This window comes from Uloborus diversus, chromosome 5, assembly GCF_026930045.1.
Source record: "Uloborus diversus isolate 005 chromosome 5, Udiv.v.3.1, whole genome shotgun sequence".
NCBI lineage: Eukaryota > Metazoa > Arthropoda > Arachnida > Araneae > Uloboridae > Uloborus > Uloborus diversus.
In genome coordinates, this window is record NC_072735.1 from 176,629,700 (window position 1) to 176,637,942 (window position 8,243).

Consider the following 8,243-nt stretch of genomic DNA (forward strand, 5'->3'; position numbering starts at 1 on the left):
TTTTTAGACTTGTGGATAGTAATATACTGGCAGAGTTTTAGATTCCTACTTTAGCGAAAAGATGATGCTCAACCCCTTCCCCCAAACTTCATAAGTATGTGGAGAGGGGGGGGGGGAGAAAGATTCATTGAATTGAAAAAGCAACTTGAATCCCAAGAATTCGTAGATAATTCAGTTTTTCAACAGCATTTTTCACTATTGATTCTTTTTCACCAGCTATGGTTTTCATCATGCATTGTCAGAAAATAGATAGATGGTTTTGTTATCTTTGAGAGTTGTTGCTATTTCTTTTTAAGACTAGGAACCAGCAAATTTAGATGCTGCAAAAGATTTTGATATTTTGGCCAAAAGTTTACTTGCAGCAGTGAAAACGAAAGAGGTAATCTGGTTCCAAATTCTAGAAAGAAAAAAAAGGATTGTTAGCTAAACATGTAAGTTGATGCACACTATTATTTGATTACACTGACAGAATCAAGGGTACAGAATAATTATTTAAAAAAAAAAAAAAAACTTACACAAATTGTAGAATAAAAGAACACAAAGAAAAAAAAATTCTTTATACAAATTCTGTTACAAACAAACTTTTGCACCCAGAAGGAAAACGAAGTATCGACTTGAATTATAACACGTATGCGGTCTATAGCAATTTGTTACGTATTCAGAACAAAAGATATAACACCGCAAATTTTAAAAAATGGTAAGTATTAGACCCTTCTATGCTATCTACAAGCCAAAACAAGTCGTGAGAGGGAGTGTAGGTCACCTATGACCTCTCCAGAGAATCAAGTCACAATCTATACAGATGGACAGCCGTTTAATCAGTGTTCTGGCATAACAGCAGTTACCTTTCCAGCATGTCCCACGTGTGCTCTTATTGCGAGAGCTCTGGTGATCTATAAGGGAATACTTTATTTCATAAAAGATATTATTAGCATATCTACGCGATATGTGGACCACAGCTCCCCTGCTGATAAACGACAGCATTGAAAAATCGTTCAAGTAACTCTGAACTTTCATAGTTCGACTACAGATCATCTAGACTAGGACAACTAGAGATCTTCGTTCGACGCAACAAATCGTTCCTCAATCTATCACAGCTTTTAGAATCAATATCTACCTCTCGATACCAAATACCGAATCGGACCACTGGCCTGGCCGCCTCCACACGCGCGTGAGTAGAACTTAAGCAATCAAACAGAGTTGGTGTTCATCGTCGAAGAACACACTCCTCGAGTGAGTTATAATCTAGCTTTCCTAGGGAAGCGAAAATTCCGTCGACGCTACCTATAATGTGGGTTTAGTAAGAGATACAACAATGTTTGTGTGTGATAAATCTTCAACAAAACCGTTCTACTACCCTATTGTCGCTCTGACCGAGGGGGTGGCCGATACAAATCTAACAACCGATTGTACATCTACCTCTCAAAGGTCGTCCTCATTAAAGGGAGATCAAATGGGGGGAGTAAAGACTTTCATTCGTGAAACCAAGACTCCAAGACACGTGATAGATTTTGAACCAAATCATTTCAAGAAATCGGGATTCTTTCGCTTGCTTTACGCAAAACGTCTCAACCCTTCGACGCTCTTGAGTCACGTGACGGGATCTATGAGACAGCTTTTGCCAAGCCAATGACTGGACTTGCTCCCTTCCTTTTAATTTCTGCCCTAAGGTCGTCCTAGTCACAACAGCGTCCATGCAGGTCGATGGATTCGTTTCAGTACCCCAACAGCACGAGAAATCAGTCTTTCATTATTACGCAGCTGTGCATCTCTTATGCCCCATACCTTGTGTCACTGGTGACGAAATTTAAATCCTTCGCATATCCATAACCAGACTACATTCCTGTCCAGTTTCTTGTTTGGAGCTCAATTTCTTCTTGGTGCACAAATTTTTTTTTTGTAACAGAGTGTATACATATTTCGCATCAATGACTTTTTACCTTAAAACGTATTTTATACTTCTGATTATATCACCACTTTTTTTTTTTTAAAGAAAGGTTTTTCATTTTGTGTATGGGCAAATTGAGGACTTTTTAAAGCTACAATATAAAAATTTCCTCACCAGGAAACATCACGATCAAGGAAATTCAAAAAAATTCCAAATTGGTGGCATTCGAAAGAGCATTGGAAAACAGGTTTATGGGACTGAAACTACGTGCCCTCGTGACCACGTTATCGAAATATGAGGTCTTAAAAATTGCCGAAATTTTTAGTTATGTCGCCAAATTTAGCGAGTTTTGTTCAGAAATGGAAGGTATTACGCGAATTCAACATCTGCATCTGACAAAACATTTCGCTTCCATATTTGGTCACCACCAAAGCGCGTGAGAAACCAAAGCGCATTAATTCTTTACTCGGGGTGACTACCATGGCGCGGGGTGTCGTGGCACAGACTGCGGCATTGAAATTTTTAGGGGCTTGTGTTCCGGGATATTAACGTGCAACTGTATAGGAGAAAACGCCACCGCCCGAAATATTTGTTTTATTTTATTGTGAAAACAATGGAAATATAATGTATATTGACTTCAAATCATATTTTCTTTTGACGAATCCCCTAGACCCCAAGGGGAGTTCCTTCAAACATTTGTTTCCAACTACAGAAATGTGAATGTGGGTATGTCTTTTGCTGCTTTTCGAATAACTAAAAGTAATTTTCTCGAATAATTTCCTCCCCTCTGTAAAATGTTATGGAGAAGGTCAAGATAAAAATGTCTTTTAGCATTTTAGGTAGTAGTAGTAGATGTAAGTAGATTTTTCATCACTAGTTTTCGTGGTTATTATTATTGGTGAAATATATTTTATTTCTAAACAAGGTTCTCATAAGTATTAATTATTTTTTCTTTTAGGTTCTGTGCAAAGCTAATTTGTTCTGATTTTTGACATTTTACTGTAGTAATAAAGCAAATTAGAATATACTGCAGTGAGAGGTTCCCCGAGCTTAAACTTTTGGGAAAGCAAAAATTCTCAATTTACCGAAAGAAAATTCAAATTTTGCCATGCGATAAAATACGAGTATGCGCAAATAATAATGTAGGAAAAGTGACTTTCGGGAGTTAAAAAATTGTAATTATGTCCTCTAATTTGCCGAACTGTCAGACGAACTTTGTCGAATAACGAAAATTTTTGAGAGGTCACAGTGACCTCCCATCAGTGCGCTCCAAACTGCAGTCAACAAGAACGACCTCCTATTACTGCGACCGATCTGTCATAGGGTTCGAGCACAAAATCTCGTTTTAAAATTCCACAGATGTAATGATATTTTAGCATCCAATAGAACGTATTAACTGAATACATTTGAATATATCGTTCAAAGTTTAAACTTTTTTGTTATTCTTAAGACTGTCTGTTAAAAAACTAATGTTTAAAACTTTTATGCTTCTGCGGGTGAAATATTTCCACTGAAAGAGTTTATTCGATGATGAAACTGTTTTGAAAAAAATATGATAACCGTAGAGAAACGGTAAACACACTTTAAAGGTTTTTTTTTTTTAATCGTAAATTTGAAGTCTTCAACAGTATCTAAATACGAAGAAAACGACAATTTTAAAGATTTCAAACCATGTTCTCAAATTAAAAAAAAACGATTTCTGTCAGTTATTTCCAGTGTGTTTTTCGTTATGTGTATCGTTTTCAAGATATGTGTAAGCCCTCTAACAAGTCAAATAAAAAAAAAACTGTATTAATTTTTATTTTTTTCGTATTAGAATTCCCTTTTAACGTGAAACATAATTGGTAAAAGTGACTTCAGTAGTTTTAAAAATGACTAAATAACATGCAATATGATGTGCATTTACGTTATAGCGACTTTCAGTTAGTGACAGAATTTTTCGAACTACAGGGGTTGTTGTAATGAACGTAGACTATAAAATTTTTGATAAGAATCTGTTGTGAAGTAATTTCCGACATCGTTAGTTTTGCTGTGCAAATTTTTGACATTTACTATCCGTTGTTTTCTTTTTTTTAAATTATTATTTTCTTCGATTTTAAATAAAAAATTTTCGCTAGCAGTGGTCAGACAATAAAACTTTATAAATGATAATAACTTTTGAAAAAATAAATAAGAGCTGGGATACTACAATCCATGATCATTTTTGTTTCAACATCAAAAACTATCCATTTTATTTTCAATATATAAGCTTTAATAAGCATGTTTTTTTTACTTATTGATATTAATTCTCGTACATAATTATTAATTACTTACAACACATTTCATAACAATAGTACAAACTTAAATTAGTTAAGTAAAACACACTTGAAATGCACTTAAATTCTGAAATGCATTATTATCACGATTACAAAGTTAAATCCTACGTTCAATTTCGTTATAAAATTGTAGCTCCTCTGGATAAAGCTCTCTAGTTTCCATTTCACAGGCTTCATAGTTACTTTTTAATTTTACACACACAAGTAAAGGATTAATTCGAAACATCGTTTTACGCGCTTTGCAGATGACCAGAAATGGGAATGAGAGTCTTGCTAGACGCAGGCGATGAAATCACGTGGTATTTTCCATTTCTTGCCAAGTCTTTAAATTTGGCGAATTTTCGTAAGATTTCGACAGACTTTGACCCCCCATATCTCAAAAACAAAAGGACGAGGGCACACAATATTTGGGTCAAATTTTTTTCTAAAGATACTCTTTCGAATGCGACCATTTTTAACTTTTTTCATGATTACTGAACTCGTGATGTTTCCTGGTCAGGGCATTAGTTTGATAACAGTAATTGATGTAACGAATAGTGATTTAACCTCATACCGAATATTCGATGGTTAAAGACGATTTTAAAAAGTTAGTGTTTACCCTACACTACTTCCTTTAAATCTGCTAAATAATCAATGTTTATCTAGAATTTAAAATGTAGGGTGCGTGTATTGTAGGGTGGTTCAAAAATACATGTAAAAAATAAATTCTCCTAGATAACAGGACACCCCTCAATAATTTTAGGCTTGTGGATAGTAACATACTGGCAGAATTTTAGTTTCTTATTTCAACTGAAAGAGGGTGCTCAATCCCCACCCCTAAACTTCAATGGTATGGGGAGGGGGGTTAAAAAATGCTTTGAACTGTAAAAGCAATGCTACATATTATAATATACACTAGAAATATGCATATACATTACAATAAAACAATTATTTACAAAAAAAAAAAAACAGCTGGAAAAATTAAATATTTCTCAATTTGTAGGATTTTTTTATGATGCGGCTAATATTAAATTAAGGGTGAGCATCGTCTTAAAATTTGAGTAAGAAGCTAAAACTTTACAGCGTAATAATATTAGTAAATGTAAAAAATAGGGGTGTCCTGGACTCCCCTGGAGCTGAAAAAAAAATTTTTTAACACGCCTCGTATACTCTTGTACGATCGTTAGAAGCAATATTTCTCAAATGAATAGTTTCTTAGAAATTTTCCTACGCGTAGAAAAACTAACTCAAGACTTGAAGCAAAGAAATGCCTGTATTAGTTTCTGGGATTAGAAATTTCATCAAAACCTTTGAACGCGTAAAATTGGGGTTCGTAATAAAGGACAAATATATAATATTGCAGTGCTGATATGAATCCCCATTACTTAAAACAGAATAACTGTTTTAGAGAGATTTATTCTCCAAATATATCGACAGTTTCCGTACACTTGAGTGAATACCTAGCTAAATATCGCCAATAGCCCCCAAATATAATAACTTTAAACTCGAAAAATCATTTTTTCGTGCCTTGGTTGGCGTTTCGAGTTCGCCAAACACCAACTTGGTGATTTTTCATCAAGTTGGCTCGAAACTTCTTCCAGAAAAATCTTGGCACTATATCACCAAGTGGTCGCCAAGTTGTGCTATCACTTGAGTCCGCATTGAAATGAACAGCGCTTAGCCCCAAAAAGGCGAAAAATACGCTTTTTGCAACATCCGATTACTACCAAACAGGAAGGTGCACAGCTGGACCTCACTTAGTGTCTGCATACAAAGTTAACCTTCCATGGCTTACCGTTTTTGAGCTATGTGAAATACATGTATGTACATTAGGATGGGCTGAAAAATCGTATTTTTTCAGAGTACTTAACCTTATTGCGGAAAATTTAAAACTCCTTAACATAATTACTGTGCGAAATTTCATGACTGCTCTTGCAAGAGACTTGAATTTTCAAGAATTTTAGAAAAAAATCAAATAAAGAGAAGTTGTACAAAATATGTTAAATTCCGCTGATCTTTCAGTCTTAGTGTGGTATTTTTTAAACCTTCTAATACAAACTACTGCGTAAAATTTCAAGCCTGTGAGTTAATTTTTTCTGCTCGGGCAAGAGGCCTTAATTTTGAGAATTTTACATAAAATTCCTTAAATACGGGTGACACATTACATTTAGACGTCCCAAAAAATATTTGAAAATTAACTGAGGAATCGTCTAAGTGAATACTTAAGCTGCCTGTGCATTCAAAGGTACAGATGCAAGCGGGCAGAGGTGCCATAAAAATTACTAAATACTCATTCAGAGGTGAGGAAAATGAAAATTTAAGTCGAAGTTTGAGCAAAAAATTGGTTGCAAGGTACATAATTTGTTTACTATGTAAAACGTAGTGTTTTTCTTTTTTTTTAATTTGCAGTCGAGACATTATTTAAAATTGATTATTACTAAAGACTCAGATTAATTATTACTAAAGGCTCTTAATTCATTAAGATTGAAAAAAAAATGTTAATGCATTTTTGCTAATGTGTTTTTTACGTCCTCTTACAAAAAAAGAAATATTGTATTCGTGAAAACATTTTTATTTAAAAATCGACCTTAATTCAAATTTTGCTCACCCCCGAATGAATGTCGAGTTTTCTTTTCGACCCGACCACACGTGCATATATACCTAAGAACGTATAGACGCCCGAAACATCCATTTTCATGATTTCCGAATTAATTACAACGAGTTTTTTTTGTGACGTATGTATGTGCGTAAATACATATGTGCGTATGTAAGTCGCATAGCTCAAGAATGATTTGTCCTAGAAAGTTGCAATTTGATGCATAGACTACTATTGGGATCTAGTTGTGCACCTCTTATTTTGGTTGTATTCGAGTGTTTCTAAAGGGGTGTTTTGCACCTTTATCGGGGGAAATCATTGGTAATTTCGATGCTAACTCAAGTGGTGTTATAACTTGGAATACACTTGGCTTGGCGACGTATCGCCATTCTTTTGGTCGCCGAGTTTTGTAGCCAACTTGGCAACAAATTTGCCGATTTTTCTTTTTTTTTTCTTTTAAAAATCTGGTTACAAGTTGGCCTCTATTGGTGAAATTTAGAGAGTTAACTATTGAATTACATTAAAAATGCCAATAATGGGGGAAAACATTGGTAGAAAAGGAAGCTATGTGATGCATACATTAGCTCGGTTTTTTTTTTTTTTTTTTTTTTCAAACACATGTCAATAGAGAGACCTCATGTGACTTTTACTGATCATTCAAGGGTGAAATCGTGTCATATGAAATTTTAAGCTGTGGTAATTGTGTGTTAATGTTTTGACATTTGCTTTGTGTGATTTATTTTGAAAGCAATGGCCCCTGCATTGGTCACTGCGTTGCTGTTTCAATTTTGCGTTTAGGACTAAGATGGTGCTTATAAACAATACTTTCAGTATAAATAAAATGCTCACCTTAAGTCAATAAAGATTCGCACGCTTTTTAAAGTGGGTCGCATCCACTAGTGACATCCAGATAGGTCACTTAAGGAATCCGAAGATCTTTTTTAGGATCCCCTTTTTGTGTTTAGGAGCTGGAAGTTCCCACACTCCGTTTTGATCCACCCAGGGTTGGAGGGGGAAGCGTTTGGAAACGCTTTTAGCTTTTTTTGGCCATTTGGTCTTTTTGACAGGTTTCTTGCGCCTGTTTGCGGCAAAAATGTCAAATTCTAATTCAATTTCTTCGTCCGAAAACCCGTTGTAGTAGCGGAAAATATATTCAGTAATTTCCGAGATGTCCATGATTGCTGAAAAGAAAATGCGTGTTACTGAGCATGTATAACAGTGTAGGGAACACCGAGTTTAGAACCACAGAATAGTTTTGATTTTTGTATATTATAAAAATTATGTAGCTATTTTCACTTCCTCTTCGTTTATCGCTGGCTCAAGGGGGCCAAATAAGGTCAACCTAACTCCTTAAAACTCTCAAATAAGTAAAACTCGAGTGTCGATGGAAAACTGCACACGTATCCGCCGTGTTACCGGAGAGGCCAACATACGCCATAGCTTCACGGTGAACTTGATTTGTTAA

The 8,243-nt window shown here is 35.0% G+C and overlaps 1 long non-coding RNA gene across 1 annotated transcript; it reads right to left on the reverse strand.

Annotated features, from left to right (window-relative positions):
* Nucleotides 1-257: 257 nt before the first annotated feature.
* LOC129222015 (uncharacterized) lies at nucleotides 258-7,938 on the reverse strand. Its single transcript, XR_008580561.1, has 2 exons — nucleotides 7,628-7,938; nucleotides 258-397 (listed from the first exon to the last, which is right to left on the reverse strand). It is a non-coding gene; the product is annotated as an uncharacterized LOC129222015 (long non-coding RNA).
* Between the last annotated feature and the right edge of the window lie 305 nt (nucleotides 7,939-8,243).